We start from the raw sequence: 21,435 nt of genomic DNA on the forward strand, positions 1-21,435 counted from the left end.
CATCTACTGGGTCCAGAACTAAAACAGCTTGCCACAGCTTTAATAGAAACCAACATCAACAGAATCCAGAATCACACAGGTTCCCACCAAGGCTTTAGCTTCATGTCCAGGAAAGGGGCCTTTGTCCCTGAAAGCTGCAGGCTGGGGCATTACAGTAAGAGTAAGAAAACTTTCGGCTAAGTAAATCTAACTGGCAAACAGTAAAGTACATCAAAGATTTTTGAAAATGGTTTTGTATTCTCATAATACCCTGAATAACTTGGAATTACCTGGTTGAGGGTTATTCCTTTGATAAAGGACTCAAGATATTTTAAAAATTGTGTCACCAGTCTACAGTTAAGCCACCCTGAATAAGCCCAGTCCCGTCTGATCTTGGAAGTTAAGCAGGGTCGGGCCTGGTTAGCACCTGGATGGGAAACCACCTAGGAAGACCAGGTGCTGTAGGTGTAAAAAAACAAAAAATAAGGGTTTGTAAGGTCTTTGTAATCTATGAGGTCGACCAAGGGTTGCCTCACCTAAGTAATAATAATAATAATAATAATAATAATAATAATTAAAATTGTGTCACAAGGTGGCATTCTTTTCACTTTATCTGTAAAATTAGATTATATATATATCTATTTTTCCATTCTTCATGGAGAAAAGATATTTTTAATTGTTCTTTGAACTGAAATGATTCAGGGAATTTTCCCAACGTTTGCATGCCATTTTTTTTTCAGCTTCCATCAGATACATTGTAATCTCAACTGTAAATTGGTTCTATTTGTTATTCAGATGTCTTTATGCCAGAAGTGGACCAAAGTACCAGACTGATTTGGGAGAAAATAATTTTATCCCTGATGCAGAACTTGCAACATCCTTTGTGTCTTCTTCATAGCCTAAATCATTCATTTACCACAAATATATCAAGTACCTCACAATTGCTGCCAGCAAATTTAGGTTTTTTCTTAACATACAAAGATGACAATTAAATCATTAAGATTTAAATATGTTTTTCCTGCCTCAATGATCAACTCACCTGGTGCTATTTTCAAGATGGCTGCCTAGAGGCCAGTTTGATTAGTCCATACAACCACCAAACCCTTGACACAAACTCATTGTGGTCTAGCCGAATGAATTTTCTTGGGGAAAAAAAAAAAAACAACACACAACTCTTTTATACAGTGCCTTTAACTGTGGTAAAGATTAAATTATGGAACCACTAGCTGCATCACCAAATTTAGTCAAAGCACTTGCAATGAACTTTCTCTGATTCAGCACTGAATTCTATTTTTTTCCCAATTAAAAGAAAATGTTTCAACCATGACTAGAAAAGGAGAAAAGGGGGAAATCAGCCACTGAATCTTCCTAATGTCTGGACAAATCTGAAATAACTTTTCAGATTATAAGATCTATGTATATATAGCTGGCTAGAGACGGCAGAAAAGAAAGCATTTGTTTCAAGGGTAGACAACAAGGCCTTTTCTGCTTGGCTTGGTCTAGTTCCTGGCACTTCCCTCAACCGTGACAAATACTAATGGCACAGGTTTTCATTCTTCAGAGCTTTTATGTTTCTTTTGTTAAAAATCCATTTCCCTTGCCCATATTCCTTCACTCTAGTTCTAATTCCTATGTTGCAGCCTGGCACTACAGCAGGAAGAATGAAAAGAGTTATATGTTTGAAGCTCTGTTGCCTGACTAAGCTTTGCAGAAACGGGGCTGGTAACAAGCTCTCTGGACATCGCCCATAACACAGGACTGTCTTGCCATCAATGGTCACTTGCAAAGCTTGGGTTTACCTACTACCATTAACCAAAAGGTGCATGGAGTTTCTATGTGACTTATGTTATCTTTTTATTTAGGTAAAATTCATGTACATAAAATTCATCATTGTAACCATCTGAAAGTAGCTCTTCTTTTTAAATCTTCATTTAATGGCTTTTAGTATGTTTACAACATTGTGTAACCATCACCACTATCTAGTTCCAGAACAGTTTCATCACTCCATGAGGAAGCCTCAAGCCCTTTAAGCAGTTACTTCCTATTTTCCCTTTGCCTCAGCCCCTGGTGACCACTAATCTGCTTTCTGTGTCTATGAACTAGATATTTCACGTAAAGGAAATCATACAATATGTAATCTTTGTGTCTGGCTTCTTTTACTTGCCATAATGTTTTCAAAGTGCATCTATGTTGTAGCATGTATTCGTATATCATTCCTTTTTATAGCTGTATAATATTGCATTATATGGATATACCACATCTTGTTTACCCATTCTTCAGTTGATGGACATTTGGGCTGTTTAGACCTTTTTGCTGTTACAGCTATTCTTAATAGTGCTGCTGTGAACATTTGTGTACAAGGTTTTATTTAAACATCTGTTTTCAATTCTTTTGTGTATATACACACAGGAACAGAATTGTTGTGCTAATAGTAATTCTATATTGAACTTTCTGAGGAATCTACAAACTATTTTCTATAGCAGCTGTACTGTTTTACATTCTGAACAGCAAAGCATGAGAATTCCAATTTCTGCAATTCTCGCCAACTCATTGTTAGTTTCTATTTTTTTATTATAGCCTAGTTTATGTAAAGTAGTATCTCATTATGCTTTTGACTTGCATTTCTCTGATGATTAGAAATGTTAAGCATTCTTTATGTGCTTATTGGCTATTTGAATAACTTCTTAAGAGCAATATCTATGTAAGTCTTTTGCTTATTGTTTTAATTAGGTTTTGTTCTTTTGTTGTTGAGTTGTGTTCTTTATATATTCTAAATACAAGACCCTTATTAGATATGTGATTTGCAGTTTTTTTCTCCCATTCTGTGGATTGTTTTTTCACTTTACTTATTTCTTTTTAATTAAAATTATTGGCATAACATTGGTTAATAAAATTGTGTAGGTTTCAAGTGTACAATTCAATAATACATCATCTGTATATTGCATTGTGTGTTCACTACCCAAAGTCAAATCTCCTTGCATCACCATTAGTGTACTTTGTTACTTCTATGTGGCTTTTACAAAGCTAGCCCTATGTGAAATTTAAAGTACTATCTGTAGTCAGACCTCAGTTCCTTCAATTCTCTTATACTATACTCTGTAAAGATCAGAACAATTTTTTTCTGATAAACTTATTCACACTGGAGATTAAATGACTAATAAAACCTAATGATGTACCCTCCTACTAAAGTTATAAGCTTCTCAGTAGGTAATAAAGAAGCAAAGGAATTAACAAAATTTCAGGGATTGATGAGCATAGTGGGCTGGGAGCATGGAATGCCTTTCTGTTGCTTATGAAATCACACTAAGTTAATACCTCCAATTCTATTGAAAGATTCTAGTCCTAGGTCTAATTTACAAAAGCTAGCGATGCCAATAGACAAAAAAGGGGCCACATAATAAACCTGACAAGCTCAGGGGAGGTCAGCACAGTGGTCTCTACAAACTCAGAAACAAAAAGTAACCACATAGGATGATCTGAACATAAAAATTTCTAACTAAAAATGGTCATAGTGGGTATTCATGTCCTAGGCCTGTAGCTTCCTCGAAAAAGGTTCATCTTTACCTTAAATGAGCCTGTCTATTGCCTTTTTGCATCTAACATAACATACCTTTGAAATGTCAGAATTATCTCCTTTTCTAGACTGCTTTGGGCACACCCACAACACCAGAGCACGAGACCACAGAACCCCTTTTGTTATCTTATTCCCTGAATTCCATCTCCATGTGCTATAAATGTTCATTATTAACTATCCTGTACCCACCAACGTAAAAAAAAAAAAAAAAAAAAAATTGTGTCTCTTTGTTTTACTTTTTATCCAGTCCCAGAGATTTCTGTTTTGCTTTCTCCTGCCCCCTTAATCTAGCACCAATGGATTTCATGTAACCCTCCTTATGTCTCCTCCTTTGATTCTACTGTATAAACGAGCTGCAAAACTACCATTTTCCAGCATATTTTCTTAGTCCATTGCAATTTTGCTTCCTGGCAATTGTTATCAGTTTGGCTCAAAAAAAAAAAAAAAAAAAAAAAAAAAACTCAAAAATTCTCAACAGGTTTGGACATTTTTTACATTGACATGCCTCTGTGAAACTCTACAAAGCTTCTGGGGCCTTTGTGAGAAGATGCCAGGCCAAGCGCATTAATAATTCAATCTTAACATGTTCTGTTTTCAAATAGTTGTGGTTCGCAAGCTTTTGGAAAGTGGATCCTTTTCTGGAGGCTCTTCTCTAAGTCTTGAAACATCACCTCCGAGCTCTCCTCTGTATGTTAGCCTTGTAAGCCTTCAGGACACCATAAACTCCACTGAACATGATTGCATTTTCTTTTTTCAATGTGCCCAAATCAGGCTGTCCTAGGGTTGAAATCCATGGTCTCTTAACCTTCCATGCCTACATGGGCACCATTTGGGTCTTCTCTGCCACTCCCTAGACATGATTCTTCATTTTAACATCACAGATGCTGCTGACAGCTCTAATGATTATGCTTGAAGACAAAACCTAAATTACCCTAATCAGCCCGCCCAGAGGCTGGCAGGTATGTGGTGCTGTCACAGCGAGTTGGCGATATACAATCTGCTATGAATAGAACTCTTTTCAGCTGCTCTGGCAGAGCCACCTGCCGTCTGTGCCCCACTTCCTGCCAGGAAACTCTGTGACCTTCAGCGGCCAAAGCCAAGTGATTAGAAAACTGGTAGAATTCGTGCCAGGAACTCGGTCTCTGTGGGTTTTGTTTGCAACTACAGAGAATCAGGAAGCTGCAAAAAAGAACTGCAGAGAAGTGTTTTCCTTATCCAAAAATACAGGGAAAGGATTCTGCCTATACGAAGGTAGCAAAAAGAAGCTCAGGGTGAATCTTTCCTTTCCCAGACCTGCACAAGTAGAATTTAGCCATTAAGTTTTTCAAAATAAATAAACACCTTTGAGCTAATCATGCATTTAGTAATGAGAAATGAGACAGAAACATCTAATAGCATAAATCTGAAAGTCAAAAAACAGACAAGCTTAGCAATAAATAATTGGAAATTGAAACTTTAAAAAAATACCTTTAAAGTATGAAATAATAGAGATAAATCTGATAAGAGAGAGGCAAGACCTGCACAATAAAACTACAAAATATCGCTGAAAGATCAAAATAAATGAAAAGATATATCATGTTCACACATCAAATGATTCAATATTGGTCAGATGTCAATTATCCCTAAAATGATACATGGATTCAGTGAAATCCTAATTAAAATCCAAATCGATGTTTTTGTAGAAATTGACAAAACAATTCTAAAATTTATATGAAAGTGCACAGAACCTAGAATAAGCAACGTGATTTTGAAAAAAAAAAAAAAAAGATGGAGCACTAATGCTACTTGATTTCAAGACTGTCGAAGCAAAAGTATGAAAATATTGAGGGAATGCTATGAAGATGGATCAATAAAAGGGAACAGAGAGTCCAGAAATGGACCCACTCGCATATGGACAGCTGATTTTTGACAAAGATACAAAGACAATTCAGTGGAGAAAGGTATTTTTTCAACAAAAGTGTTGGAATAATTGGATATCCTAAGGCGAAAATATAACTTTGATCCACATTTTGCACAATTTACAAAAGTTAATTCCAATGAGTCATAGACTGAAAGATAAAACCTACAAATACAAAACTTCTAGCAGAAAACAAGAAAAAATCTCTGTGACCCGAGTTAAGCAAAGATGTCTTGGATATCACACCAAAAATACAATCAATTAAATTAATAATTTAAACATCATAAAAATGAAAACTTATGCCCTTTAAAGACATGCCTTAAGAAAACAAATAGACAAGCCATCAACTGGGAGAAGAAATATTTAAAATTATAATAGATGTCATCTAGCTAATAAAGGATTTGTATCAAAAACATAAAAAGCTCTCAAACTCAGTAATAAAAAAAAAAAACGCAATTTCAAAAATGCACAGAAGATGTGAATAGAGGATTAAATCCAAGATGTTTAAAAAGAAGACCATTATCATAGTGGTAAGAAAAAAAATACACCACACTCAGTCTTTTAGCACCATCGTCAACAACAGTTGCAGGAGGAACAGTAACAGCACCCAGCTCTGACTTTGGGAGAGCTTCCATCCAATCCACTGTTTCGTCTAAAGGTCTTCGACATTCCGAAAGAAAATTCAAAGATAGCATAGCACATGGAAAATGCTGAACTGCAGTAGTCATTAGAAAAATGCAAATTAAAGCCACGATGGGATTCCACTGCATGCCTATAAGAATAACTAAAATTAATTAATATTAGCCATAACAAATATTGATGAGGATGCGGAAGAACTGAAACTTTCATACACAACTAGTTAGAATATAATTTGGACTAACTGCTTTAGAAAACAGTTTGGCAGTTTCTTAAAAAGCCAAACGAATACCAAGAGATATTTGCATACCCATGTTTAGAGCAGTGCTATTCATAATAGCCGACAGATTGAAGCAACCCAAATGTCCATGGACAGGTGAATGGATAAAAATAGTGTGGTATATACCTGCAATGGAATATTATTCAGCCTCGAAAAGGAAGGAAATCCTGTCATGTGCTACAACATAAATAAAACTTGGAGACATTGTGCTAAGTGAAATAAGCCAGTCACTAAAAGACAAATACTGTTTGATTTCACATATATGAGCTATTTAAAATAGTCAAATTAATAGAAACAGAAAATAGAATGGTGGTTACCCTGTGTTGCTTAATGGGTATAGAGTTTCAGATTTGCAGGATGAAAAAGTTCTGGAGATCCATTTCACAACAATGTGAATAAAATTAACACTACTGTACTACACACTTAAAACAGTTAAGATGATAAATTTTATATTGTACACTTTTACCACAATAAGAAAAATGCAAAATAAAATGTACAAACATACTTACTACCTGATAACGCCAGGTACAACTCCGAGGTACTTACTCATAAGAAATGAGAGCACATGTGTACAAATGTTCACAAAGCCTTATTTGTAATAGCTAGAAACCAAAAACAACCCAAATATCCATTAACGGATGGATGGATAAACAAATTGTAGTATAAATGTAAGGGTTTGTTTCTGGACTCTCAATTATGTTCTGTGGATTTATAAGTCTGTTCTTACACTAGTACTGAGTAAAATACTGGAGTAAACTTTGAAATTGGGAGGTGTAAGTTCTCCAACTTTGCTCTCCTTTTTCCAGATTGCTACCTATTCTGGAATTGCATTCAACCAATATATCAACATATCACCAAAGACAGAAATCCAACAGTCTTGTGCAAATGCCGGCCTTGCACAAGGTTACTTTGTTGCCCAGGAGAAGTCTCTTGACAGCTTTGAGCCTGGAAAGTCATTGGACTACAAAGTCTCAGAGTGGTGAGATGAGTAGACCTGAACTTATGGAAACACGCTTTTAAAAAAATTATTTTTTTTGTTTTTCGATTACAGTTGGTGTACGATATAGTAAGTTTTACACAGTGATCATTCCAATAAATCTAGTGCCCATTTGACACCATAAATAGTTATTACCATATGATTGACTATATTCCTTAGGCTGTGCTTCACATCCTCATGACTTTTGTAACTACTAATTTATACCCCTTATTTCCTTTCCCTGCTTCATCCATCCCCTCCAACCTCCCTTCCGTCTGGCAACCATCAGAATGTTCTCTGTATCTATGAGTTTATTTATATTTAGTTTGTTTGGTTATTTTGTTTTTTAGATTCCACGTATAAGTAAAATAATACAGTATTTGTCTTTCTCTGATTGACTTATTTCACTCAGCATAATACACTATAGGTCTATTCATGTCATTGCAGATGGCAAGATCTCATCCTTTTTTATAGCTGAGTAAGATCTCATTGTGTATATGTACCACTTCTTTATCTGTTCATCTGGAGGGATACTTAGGTTGCTTCCATATCTTGGCTATTGTGAATAATGCTGCAATGAACATATGGATTCACATCTTTTCAAATTAGTGTTTTGGGTTTCTTCGCATAAATACTGAGAAGTAAATTACTAGGTGCTTCTTTGTTGTCATAGACTTGTTTTAAAGTCTATTTGTCTTGTATAAATATTACTATCCCAGCTTTCTTTTGTTGTTGTTGTTGTTGTTGTTGTCGCTGTTGTTGTTGTTGCTGTTTCCGTTTACATGAAATATCTTTTTCCATCCCTTTAATTTCAGTCTGTGTGTCTTTCAATCTGAAGTGAGTCTCTTGTAGGCAGCATGTGTAAGGGTCTTGTTTTCTTATTCTATCTTGCCACTCTACCTTTTGATTAGAGCATTTAATCCATTTACATTTAAGGTAATTGTTGATATATATGTGGTTATTGCTATTTTTTTCTTTTTTTTCTTTTTTCTTCTTCTTGTTGAAGTTCTCACTGAGATCATTAAGCATCCTTATAATTAGTGTTTTAGACTCTTCATTTGGTATGGAAGCCTTTGACCTTACCTTGTCCATAAAGCCACAGTATCCTTACTCTCTGTTCTGTGTCTCTTTTCTTTTTTTCATTCCACAAAACTTATTAAATGCCTATTATGTGCTAAACACTCTTCCAGGGAATAAGGATAGAGTAATGAATGTCAGATAATCCTTAGGTTCAAGAGTTTATATTCTGGAGGGGGAAGAGGGGACAGATCATAAAAATAAATAAATAAAAGCACAAATAAATATATAGGGTAATTTCAAGTACTAAGTGCTTTGAAAGAAAAAAATACAGATAAATATTAAAGAGAGCTGCTTTAGCCAGAATAGTCTATTCGTTGGATTTGGTTGGTAACAAGATCCAAAATAGTGCTTGACCAGAGACTGGAGTAGCAGAGAGGCAAGCCCAAAGGGGAGGACTGAAGGGAGCTGCAAGGACAAAAAATTATCCCTTGTGAAGCAAGTCTCCTCCTGGCCTCAGCTATGTTGGCTTCCAATCCCAGCCTAGAGGCAATTATGCAGAAATAGGAGGGCTTGTTGTTGACTGGAAATCACCAAAAATAGAAAATTCAAGGATGCTAATGTGCAAGGAATGATGGTGAAGTCCAAAACATTTTTAAAAGAAGGCCATTATAATAGTCAATGTCAAGAAAGAACACACCACACTCAGACCCTTAGCACCATTGTCTAAAACAGCTGCAGCAGGAACAATAATGGCAAGCAGCTCCAAGTATGAGAGAGTTTCCACCCAATCCATGTTTCACTGAGAGGTCCTCAACCTTCCCAACCTAGAACTGCACCATCACATACTCATCCTTGCTCTCAGCCTTAAGAAGGGAACTACAGCCCAGGACATAGCTGACAGCTTCCTTTGGGGCAGATTTACACAGAGCCCTCTGAAATATGGGGTCTTTGCTTGTCTTAAAATAGTTTGCCTGCCAGGCTTCTGTAGTCATACCATAATACCACCTGCTGGCCTTACATTCACCTTAGGGGCCATTTTGTTTTTACTCCAAACTAGTTAGCCCTGAGCAAAACTCAGAAGAATTTATTTTAGTGCCTGCTGCCCAGCTACTTCCACTTTTTGGAGCCTATTTTTTCAGTGAAGAAGTTGACCTAAGTCATTTGTGAAGTTCTTTGCACATCACATGTCCCACGACATTTGGAAAGTACCTAGCTTGGCATCTAGTACCAACTACTGACTGGCTACTCCAACAAGCTCGATTTATACCCTGAGCTTCTGATCTGCCCCTCCTTTCCCTTCAGAACTTATTCATTCTGTGTCCCATTCCTTCAGAATCTTAATCAAAGTATTCCAGTTACTTAGTATCTGTTTTCTCCATCCTGTCAATGGATTATCTTGACAAGAAGCAAATTGAAATATAACAAATAGTAACGCATTTTTGAGAATTATTCTTTGAGAACTATGCACCTACATAATGATCACGGTGCTTCACTGAGTGAATAGCAATAATATAAAAATACTTAGAAAACTCCGGATGGATTTACTTGGGTTTTTGTCATGGACTTTCAGAATACTGAATCCCAAATTTCAATTATGGGCTTGTCAAGCAGAGATCTAACATGAGCTAAGATGCCAGCCATACAAATATGCTGAAGACATAGAAAAGAGTTTGGAGTAGATTTTCCCCCAGTGAAATACAGTACTAGGTCCACTTCTAGTCTAAGAATTAGGCCTGCAGCCCAAAAATGAAATGTGGTCCCTGGTCATGACATGTCCAAGAAATATCAGGTTTAAGAAATAAGCAGCAAATGTAAGCTGAGAAGGGAAATGAAGGAAAAGGATGAGGGAAGGGAAGTATATATAATGCTCTATACCGCTCTATTTCTATGCAAGAAAGAACCTGCTGTGCTTCATTTCATTATTCTAGTTAAATATTTCTGAGATCCTTCCAAATGCCAGACCCTGTTCTAAGTCCTGGGGATACAGCAGCAAAAAAAAAAAAGCAAACAAAAATTCCTGTCCTCATTGATCAAACATTCTAACTGAAGGAGGTAGAAGATAAACACAACATATCAACAAAATATTTCATGTGGTAGAAGAACTGTGGAAGAAATACAGCAGGGACAAGGACAGGGAATGTTTGGGGCATTGCCATTTTAAGTAGAGTTGTCAGGGTAGGCCTGAGTGAGAAGGTGACAGTTAAGTAAATACCAAAGGGAAATGAGGGAGTGAGTTGTGTGAACATTTGGGATAAAGTGTCCAGGCAGAAGAAACAGTGAGTGCAAAGGTCCTGAGGCAGGAGCATGACTACATTTGAGGATCAGCAAAGAGATCAGTGTAGCTAGGTCAATCGAGGGGGAGCCCAGTAGTAAATGAGGACAGAGAAGTAATGAAGAACCAGTTTATGCAGTCTTAAAAGCTTTCGATAGTGCTCGGCTTCTACTCTGCATGAAATAGGGGAACTCTGAGGGTTTTAAGTGGAGTGATATCTGACTTACATTTCAGCAGAATCACTCTGGCTGCAGGGTAGAGAATGACCGAAGGGGGCAGGAGCAGAAAGGACAATAGTGAGGTTGTTGCAATACTATAGGTGAGAAACGATAGTGACTTAGAGTAAGGGAAGCGTGATGAAGGTGGCCAAAAGTGTTAAGATGTGGATGCATTTTTGAAGGTGGAGCTGACAGCATTAACAGCTAGATTATAAAAAGGGGAGACAGAAACAGAGACAGAGACAGAAGGAGAGAGAGGAAAGTGAAGAATGGCTCCAAGATCTCTAGTCTGAACAGCTGAGGTGGGGAAACTTCTGGTGGGAGCAGATTTGGGGAGGAGGAGGATGAGAAACTCAGTTTTGGACTTTAAATCTGAAACATCTTTTAAACCTACAAGTGGAGAGATTCAATAGGCAGTTAGCTATATGTGCCAATGCCTGTGAGGGGTGAAAAAATTGTTTAAAATAGTCCTAATGATGACAGACCATATGTAAGAATTAGAGGTTGAATGAGATAGAAAAAGTGTTTATTTCTCAATTCCTCTCTCATTCATTCATTCTTTTATTCACTAAATATCCATGTAGCCCAAACTCTTCATGGAGTCACTTTCAAACAAGCACAAGTTAGCAAATAAAACTAATCCAAAAAATGAACCAATCTTTATCTTTGATTGAAGATCCAGAAGATTCATTCGACACTCACCCCACCCCACCCCCACCCCTCACCATAATTTTCCTGTCTGGCTCCTAGGGAGGGAACAAGTACCTGTAAAACAAGTTTTCTCAAACATGCAGATTTCCTGGTGAACAAAATTTCCCACTTTATTGTAAGATACAGCGATAAAGAGACAATGAACCGATATTTGTAAGAAGTTCAGAAATACCATGAAGATGTACAGGGAGTTACGCTCTAAAACAGAGGTTCTCAGCACTGACTGCCCATTAACACCACCTGGGAGTATTTTAGAAAGTACTGATATCCATACCCACACTAGGTATTGGAGGATTTAATTGATCCAAGGTAGGTAGGCCTGGTTATTAGTAGTTTTTAGAACATACTCCAAGTGGTTCTAATGTATAGCTGGGTCTAACCAAAACCTCTAACCTGAGGTATTAGGTCACTGAGATACAGTGATTTTAAATTGAGATTGGCATAATAGTGAATTAGACGAAATGGGTAGTAGAAAGGTAGGGTGAGGGAGCATCGCAGGCAAGGGGAATAACCATGAAATACGTGCTAATACAAGACGTCCTGGCTTTAGAAAGCCAAGAGAGCAGTCTCTACAACCGTTTTAGCTATTCCTTAGGGTGGAGGAGTTGTGCCCCAAAGGAAAACATATACTTCTTGATTTTCCACAAAGCCATATGGGAAATGATCTAAAGAAAACTCACCATCAAACAGAGCTGGCACTGCCGTGGGAATAACAGTGTGTAGATAACAAAAGGACCAGGTCTCTTCACTCCCCTGGATAGAAACAGATTCAGTTTGCAGTTTTTGCACATGTAACTACTATGTTTAAGACTAAATTATCCATGTCTTAGGACCCCTGAGAAAAAGTGCTCGTGAATATAATTCCACCTTGATTTAATGGATTTTCAGAGACAAAGCTAAGATTCTCTAGGTACAGGATAGGGGAACTATCACATAAAAATATGTTCATCCTGAATAGTTACCCTATTTGGTTAGAAAAGAGAAAATATTAACATAAAAAAATGTAAGATTTGACTCTCATGTTACTAAAAACCTACGGGAGAGAATGATCTTTGTTATACTCTCCTCATCGAAGGAGCGGGGGCCATATCTCAGTAATCATTTTAACCCTCGCAGCTTCTGAACATGGCTTTGTTCATAATATAATCGTGTCTGGGGACCAGTTTGATTGATGCTCACTTCTCCCTTCCGCTAGTTCTAAACATTATTTGTTTATCTTCAACTTTTGTCCTTGTCTTTCAATTGCTTATGGTGTGGGAGAATTAATGAAGCTGGGGATAAAAAGATTTCGTTTCTAAGCATAAAGACGTTATGGTCTTTCAAAAGGATTTTTTTTTTCTATACTATATATTTCCCTTCTTTGCTGATGACAAAAATGATGTTTGCCAGGAAATATTTGTCTTCTTGTATGCCTGATGGTAGTCATGATGGAAATAGAAATTAAAATGATCCTTCCTTGTAGCATATTGTGTCTTTATTTCAATTGCATTTGGTTTTGGGTGACAGAGGAGAGGCAGAGGAAACTTGTTCAAATAATGTGAACTTGAGGTAAACTTTCCAATGTAAACATCTTTTGAATTTCGTCTATACTCTGAAATAAATTATCTGAAGCAAATTACTCTCTTATAACAAATTTTTTGTTTGATCAGACCCAAAGAAGAGATTTCTTTTTAAACTGAGGCAGAAATTTGGTGCCCTAAACAAGCGTTAGACGTGTTCATTGCTCTTCAGAACACTGCTGATGTGTCCTCTTTGAATTCATAGAGTCAATACAATATATTTATATTGATTCATATGGTCAATATATTTTAAAGAAGGTCACTTTTTCATGCACTCATATGCAAGCATTAACTTCTGATCAGTTGCCTTGAGGTAGGAATGAAATGTTCATAGAGCTGCTTTCACTGAAAAGTATTTGCAAAGTAACTTTGTTTTGAAAATAGTAAAAAGGGAAAGTAATTTTCTTTTATTTTGTTAATATTTGGGTACATATTATGAAATGAATATAGTGCTATAGATGAAAAAATAATGAACAAAACATGACTCCTGCCATTAAATAGCTCTTATCTGAGCTGAGTCTTGGAGGGTGGGTGGGAGCTAGCTAGCAAGGGGGGGAAAAAAAGGTGTTTCAGATGGGAGAAAAACATCATTTTCAATGGGATAGAAATGTGAAAAACTCTAAAAGTTCCAGGAGTAAGGAGATCTTCAGAGTAACTGGAGCACTGGACTTACAGGAAAAAAATGGAAGTTGAGTCTAAGATGATAAATTGAAAGGTAGCAGAATGTATTGGTGGAGAGCAGAGAGTTTGGCCTGGGTTCAAACCCTGGCTCCTTCATTGACTAGCTGTTTAATCTCTGCACATTATTCTTCATCTGTAAAGTGGGGCTGATGATAATAGCTCATGGATGCTAAAAGCAATGCCTGATATGGTTTGCCAAGTTAAGGCAACAGTTCATCCTGAGATAATGAAGACCAGTGCTAAAACAGTGTCAGTGGTAAGGAGAGGAGAAGCCAATTGCAAAAGATGTGTCTTATATTAGAAAGTCTAGTCAGCTGATTGGATTGGGGTAAGTGATGAAGAGAACAGAAAGGAAGTGGTCAAGGATAGAAATTATATTTACAGCTTGAGAAACCTGAGATGGTAGGGCCTATGATAAAGATTAGAATATAGGAGGTGGAAAAGGTTTATTTTGGTTGTGTTTAAAGTTTCTACAAAACAACCAGGTAGAGGTCTCTGTTAGATAATTAGTAATAAGAGTACAGAGTTTGGAAAATAATAAAAATAAAGGATTTGAGAGTTGTCAGTATAGAATGTTAGTTGAAGCCAAAGATCTTTAAGGCCAAAATATGTAAACCAGGTTTTCTCAACCTTGATGCCATTGACATTGTGGGATGGATAATTCTTTGAGCTGATGATGGGAGGCTGCCATGTACAATCTAGGATGTGTAGCGGCTTCCCTGGCCTTTACCTACTAAATGGCAATGACACTTTCCCCTTTAACTGAGACAACTGTGAATGTCTCCAGATATTTCCTAGAGGTCCCCCCCCACAGGAAGGGGTCTGGAATAGACAATGGCCAGTTATTGAGAACCACAAGAGTAGAGTAAGGATGGTAAAGAGTGAAACAGGCAAATTATATATTGCTGAGCCTCAGCCTCTGAATACATTAATTGTAAACAATTATAGCCATAGCATAAGTATTGTTCTGAGAAGAATTTTGAAGCAGTGAAATGCTGAACAAATGATACCTATCATAATTAGCCAAAGTTAAAAAATCAATATATGAAACAGGCCAAACGGTGATATTTTTGAGATCCCTTCTCATTAGGGAAGTATTTTTGGTCATCACAAAAGATATTCAGTCACCTTCTCTAGTGTTAGCAGTCAGTCCTCACACCATAGGTAAATGTTGATTTCAGATGGCAAAGCAGAGGACCAGAATTCCAAAACTGTTTTTACACAAGGATCCATTGGCTGTTTAGCTGGCTGACTTGTATTCTCAGTTTCTCTGTTCCTTCTGCTCCTCCTCTATCCCAAAAAGGAAAAAGAAACTAATGTTAATGTCAAACAACATATTCCTGGCTTTTCATGAATCTTGGCTGTCATGATTGTTGAACATGAGATTTGTGGAAGTATATATTTTAGTGTTACTTGGAAACATTTTTAAAAAGGCAAACAAAAACAAAGTCAGATGCTGGGTCCTGGTTTTCAACAGCAATAAATAATTCCCTGTATTCTCTTCTGCACTAGGCCCTTTTACCACATCAACTCAAGCTATATCTCAAAGGAGGTGACTGAGCACCAAATGGCTCCTATAAATCAAGTGAACTTGCTGTAGAAAATGGTATAATCTTTATCTAGAAACTATTCCCCACAGCCTTTTGCCTTGGGGAGTAAATAATCCATCAGTAAAACTGAAACATGTCTCTACTTATTTTTATGTCTGTTTCTCCTTTGGGATCTATCTGAGAGATGTTGGGTCCCTCCTTCCCCCACCCCGCCCCAACTCTCTCCAATGAAATAATCTTGAGAAGCAAAGATTTACTGCCTGAAACCGAGAGTCACTGCTCATTCAGCCAACAAAATCTGGTCTCCAGCTAAGGGTGAAGGCAACCGGCTGTTAAGTGCCTCAACCTGCTGAACCTGCAAAGCCCCCCACCTCCCACACCACCAGCCTTCGAATGGAAAATTCCTGGGCACAGAAGGGTCAGCCTACGGACAAGGAATTTGCCAGCCATGCTCTCCTGGGCACAAGGACCTTGGCGCCTTGCCAGCCACTGTTATTAAAAGTAGGGGCTTTTATGCTAGCTTTTTTTAAGGTCACATTTCAGGCAGCTCTTTATTATGATGTGATTATTTTTTCTCCAAGGCCAGCCTCCACCCTCACATCTTTGGTGGAATGTGTTAATAATTTGCTTTAGGGAGATGAAAGCCTCTTTGATACAAGTAGAATAAACACATGGAACACTGCTCAAAGGTCTAATTTCTACAATAGGAGCCCAGTTTGGGGACTGAGGGTTGAATAGAGAGAACAGTCTCATTTCTGAGCCACTTTTCTCCCGCAGTGTTCCTCCTTTGCATCTGCCCCTCTTTCCTGACTTGCCTAGCTGAGGACAATGCCAACATCAACTCTAGGACTCTCCCGACAGTTGGCAACCAACAAAGTCCAACCCTAATTGTTGTGGTAAATCTCTGAAATGTTGAAACAAAACATAAAGGCAATTTCCTTCTGAATGAAGTTACTTTTGTGTGGGCTGAGGATACTTCTAGGTGCTAAATTAAGACCTGCTTCATGACACCATAACATTTTAGAGTGAGAGGACTATCTCTGAGTCCAAGCTCTTCATTTTATAGATGAGATTATGGATGTTCAGGGAGGTTATATAATATGTCTGAAGTCACAGGTCTTCCAAATGCCAGCCAAACCTGTCCTGTTATAGTCTCATGGTCCCCAAGGACTGACAGAAGTAAGACGATGACAACAACAACAACAAACCACCCCTTTCCACAGTTTCTCTAACCCCTTTTTTCTGTACTCACCCCCATTTTAGGGTGCCTTTCCTCACCAACTCTGACTACCACCACAGGAGCCCTTGGGCTGTCTAGAATCCCACTCAGTGGCTTGGTCTCTGTGGTCTGGCATACTGGAGGTCTTACCCACAGTTCTCCAAAGCCTCCATCTCACGTCCTCAAGGCCTTGCTTTCTGAAGCCAAATGAATGTACAGAAAGACCCAGCAGATAATGAGTGAATGTGCTACCCCTCTCCAACCTTTAGCAATTCATAGGAATTCCTTTTCATTCATAGGTATTCATTCAAACATCCTAAAGCCACCTGGACAAGACTTGAATATGACTATAGATTGTATTTCTCGGTTTCCTTTGCAGGTGAGGCCCTTTAAGGTTTCATTTTGGTATACATTCTTGGTAGGTCTGGATACTTCAAAGGAGCTGGTCTGGGGGAAACTTATGATCTGGTAGAGAATCCCAATTAGGATGTCTAATGGCCAAAGTCTGAGAAATGCTGTCAACTAGGCTTGACATTACCCCAAACTATAAAATGGGGATCAAACCTGCTCTAAGCAATTTCTGAGGAGTGATATGAACATAATTTAGCATAGCTATTAAAGTAGTTCTTTAAGTAAATGGATGAAAAAGTCCTATATATTTATGGTAGCATATTTTTCATCTAACAATTTTATGACTTTGTAACCAATGGATATTCTTACTCATAGTGACTATTTTATTAATGGTCGACTCCTACTTTAAACTACTTTTCATGCAATATGAATTCATGTGCTTTTTTCTACAGTATTATGATAAATTTTATGAATAGAGATTTGCCATTCTTTTTTTTCTTCTTTGAGGTACCCAAATATTCACTTTCAGCCATGTGATCCAAAGGTCATTACATCATCTCTTTTCCAAACTTGAAACATGACAGCAATCTTCTTCTTTTCCTCCAAATTTTGTGGCTTTGATCTTCATTATCTTAACATTCAAAATATATAGTGGTTTTTTTTTTCATCATCAAAGTTATAAAATGTGTTTTGGCCCAGACACCTCTAGAGACTGAGTTCATTTCTTCAGTTCCTCTGTCAGATTCCTCCTTTGTAGCAATTTGTCTGAGTGTCCCAAGGACACATTCCTCAAAGATGTGTCCTCCTCCTCCACTCCTCTCCCCTTTATCCCTCTCCCTCTACCACATACACACAGTTCTTTCTAGAACACACAGTTCAAAGATTATTTGAGAAAAATCCCACTTAATGGCCGATTGTTTAATTCCTTGAGGTTTTATGTCATCTCAAAGACAGCATTTAATTTATGTTTCTAAACTGACACCCTTTCCAAAATTGAAATGTTCTGAAGAAGAATTAGCAGTGCTTTTACTCTGCTGGGAATTAGTGGCATCTTGCCTCTTACTACTTGGCAGTAGGAAAAGTTTGAAAGTTCTCCCACAAACTTTTTATTTAAATCAGCTCCTTGGCCGTTTATGTTCAATAAAATGTTAATATTCTTGGATTCTGCATCTTTTTTGAGAGTAAGCTTCCTTTCTCAATTACCCCTACTGAGAAATGACCCACAACATGCTGCTCTTCTGAGAAGATACCATCAAAGTCTTGGAGCCCTAGGGGACTGAGGTGCTAATGGGGGCAGGAAGAACAAAAGCAAATCATGAAAGGAACACAAAGAAGTGAGATGGGTGGCTTCCCTTAGCTCAACTGCAGTTTTCTTTCAAGCACTGGGGAAACTAGGCATTGTTATAGTCTGGTACATCTATATACAGCTGCTTCCCCAAGCTTCTAAGCAAAGTGGCGCCTGGTTCCAAATCCAGCCTGGTGAATATCAAATTAGCTTGTGATTAATTAGTGATCTTCCACAGAAACAGAGAAATCTCACTGACCTCCAAGGAGTCTGCGTAAATTCATTCTTGCTTTGTAGCTTGCTTCAAAAGGACAAAGCATTCTATCAAATGTTAACAAGGTTCAGAGTTGAGAATTTACAACTGTTTACCCAGCAGAGTTGCTCCCACTGCTAGTATGTCTAGTCGCTTGCTCAAGTCTTGCCCGTGTCTCATTCTCCCCTGACCTAATACAATATGGGTACGTCAATGTGATGATTCTAATAACAGTTCTTTTGTGTTTATATCATGGCTTTTCACTCAAGATCTTAAACGCACAAACTCCCAAAACCAGGAGCCCAGTGACACCTGTGTCAGCCTGTTGTGCCTTTAGAACATGGAACGCAGGCTTGTTAACTTATACGAGACTGACAACAGCATATAGTTTTGATATGTGGCATTGCAGGAGTTAAGTAATTAGTCTTAATTACTTAAGGGAAGAAATTGTGGCATAACTCAGCCTGTTTCACAACAGGCTCTGTCTGTGCAATTATCTCTAGAAATCAACCCCTGTTAACTACAAGGTAAATTGTTGTTGATACTCACTATTAATTGATAACTAGCTGGGACTTTCCACTACCAGGAAATGGCAAAACAATAACATTCCTTTGAGTTGTTCTTTCATGTGAATCAAATGAACTCTAGGGTCATCCCTTTGAGACAGTTCAAGTGCATTTTATCCATTCAGTTTGCATTTATGAAATGTCTGCTTAAGTATAGGAACTTATGTGTGGGAAAACAAAAGTAACTTCATGTTAAGTGTTACCGAAACGAGGAATGATCCATACGTGGAAGTAATAGGTCCAAGCAGTCAGTACATGATTAAATGTCAAAAACAAGTCACTATGAGACTTGCATAGTAAACCAGGGAGCAGATAGGTATTCCAGCCAGGAAGCCCAACTGAATACACTATGTCTTTACAACAGGCTGAGCAAAATTTGGATAACTTAGGTTGAGAAAAGAAAAAGAAGCATCTACAGTTGAGATTCAAAAGCAAAATCCTTTGCCTTGGTAAAGAGGAAAAGCTCTAAGCTGTTAGTGTTTGGCTGGAAGCACTTGGATTCACAAAAGTCAGCAGGCATTTTTCTGAATATGTTTTGGTACATTCCTGCTTTACTCTGTATGAGAGATGTAGCCAGACCAGATGAAAGTTGCTGATATTTGCTGGGTTGAATATATTAGAAATTGATTTTTACATTTGAAATTTGTAAAATATTCTCAGAGAGAAACTTTATAAAAATATTGCAGACCTTTGCTAATGAGGAGGTAGTGCCTAATGCCACTTTTTATCAGAAACTTTATACCTGGAGATGAATAAAAATAATACAGAGGTATGGAGGTGTGTTTCACAATATTATATGAGAAAATTCATTCAACACTTTACCAAATGAAAGTAAGATGAACATGCCAGAAAATATTAAAATATGTCTTTTTTTGATCTTGAAGCAGAGGTAGGAGAGACGAGATGCTGAATTACAATAGGGCCAGCTGAAGGGCTGACAAGACCTGTGCTAAGTAGATGCTCGGGTCCCCTGGAACAGTCTCTGCAGCCTCAGGCACCATGCTGGAAGTGTCAGGCTGTAAAAAGTATCTGAAATAAAGCCTCAACTTTTATACGAATAGGTTAAATTAGATGAACTCTCAAGAGGATAGAGAACTCCCTTTAGACTATCTCTCAGGATCTCCCAGGTATTCGTGGATGCCAAAAATTCCTTCTACAATACAATTACCGGGGGGGGGGGGGGAATAAAAAGCACAAAATATGAGTATGTACATAAATGTGTGTGGTCTTTCAGTGTGTATAAGTTCCAGGCAAAGTATAAACAATCCCCACAAAATGTCTGGTGTTCTGACATTTATTCCTCTCCTAGGAAGGAGGTGTGGAGTGATGAGGACAAGAGGGTATGTGAGTGTATGAAGGGGAATAAGGGAGCCCCTTAAAAAAAGGCAAAAGCTTGTGGATAGAGGAGGTTGAGGAATAAAGATCCTTGTCATAAATTATATAATTCTTCCTGGGGGTAGGTGGGGGTCATGTTTGTCCTTACACACAGGGAAGGACAAAAGCATGCCATCACACCAGGCAAAAGCAAGCAGTTCAGGCCCGCAGTAGGGAAGATCTGGCTTTGGTCTTGAGTAGGGCTAAACTTTTTAAAAGACCTTATCATCCCTGAGGGATTTGCTCATGTAAGCATCACTTTTGAGTGACCAGGCATGATGTATAAATGCCTATATAAATGAACTATAAGTGATAGTATTAGAATGGTTAAATCTAAGAAGTGAACTTGGACAATGTTATATAAACTTGTACCTAATTTTTCGATCTATAAAATGGGAATAAGACTAGTTCATACTCAGGTTTGTTGGGGTGAGTAAAGAAAGTAACACATACACTGGCTTAGCACAAGGTCTGGTGTGTGGTAAATACTCAACAGTGTTGGAGCTAATAAGCCACTTCACTTTTCCTCTAACAAGTACATTGAACACTCTGGTGTTTTCTTAGACTTTGATGAAATATCATGGAAAATGAAGTGAGTAAAGTTTCATCTGCATCCATGTCACTGGCTGTGAGTCCCATCAACGTGGAGCCTAGAGAATATAAAGCCCAACAGTTGAACTTCAGAGATACCGAAAAGTTTTCTAGAAGTGTCATTTTCAAAAGAAGTGTGAAAATAGCACAGTATAGTGGGAAAAACATGCACGGACTTGGGCATTAATGCCACATGGTCTTAAGTCTTGGCTTAAATACTTAGTTTATCTGGGAGCCCCCATTCCTTTATCTTTAAAAGAGGGATGATATTAGCATTGTCTCATAGGGTTGCTGCAGAGATTGACTAATAAATACATCATGTGTTAGCATTTAACAGAGAATAGTAAAAACCTGGTACAGAGTAAGTGCTCAGCAGGTGTTGGCTGCAAGTACTAGTAATGGTGGTGGAGAGGTTTGCCTGTGCACTCCATCTGCAAATCTCA

General features: G+C 37.8%; 1 protein-coding gene and 1 pseudogene across 2 annotated transcripts in view; both read left to right on the plus strand.

Annotated features, from left to right (window-relative positions):
• Positions 1-21,435, plus strand: part of ANKRD55 (ankyrin repeat domain 55) — a 227,209-nt gene that overhangs the window by 46,334 nt on the left and 159,440 nt on the right. The window lies entirely within an intron of this gene.
• On the plus strand, positions 329-447 carry LOC118607302 (annotated as a pseudogene).

This window comes from Rousettus aegyptiacus, unplaced genomic scaffold (assembly GCF_014176215.1).
Source record: "Rousettus aegyptiacus isolate mRouAeg1 unplaced genomic scaffold, mRouAeg1.p scaffold_m13_p_8, whole genome shotgun sequence".
NCBI lineage: Eukaryota > Metazoa > Chordata > Mammalia > Chiroptera > Pteropodidae > Rousettus > Rousettus aegyptiacus.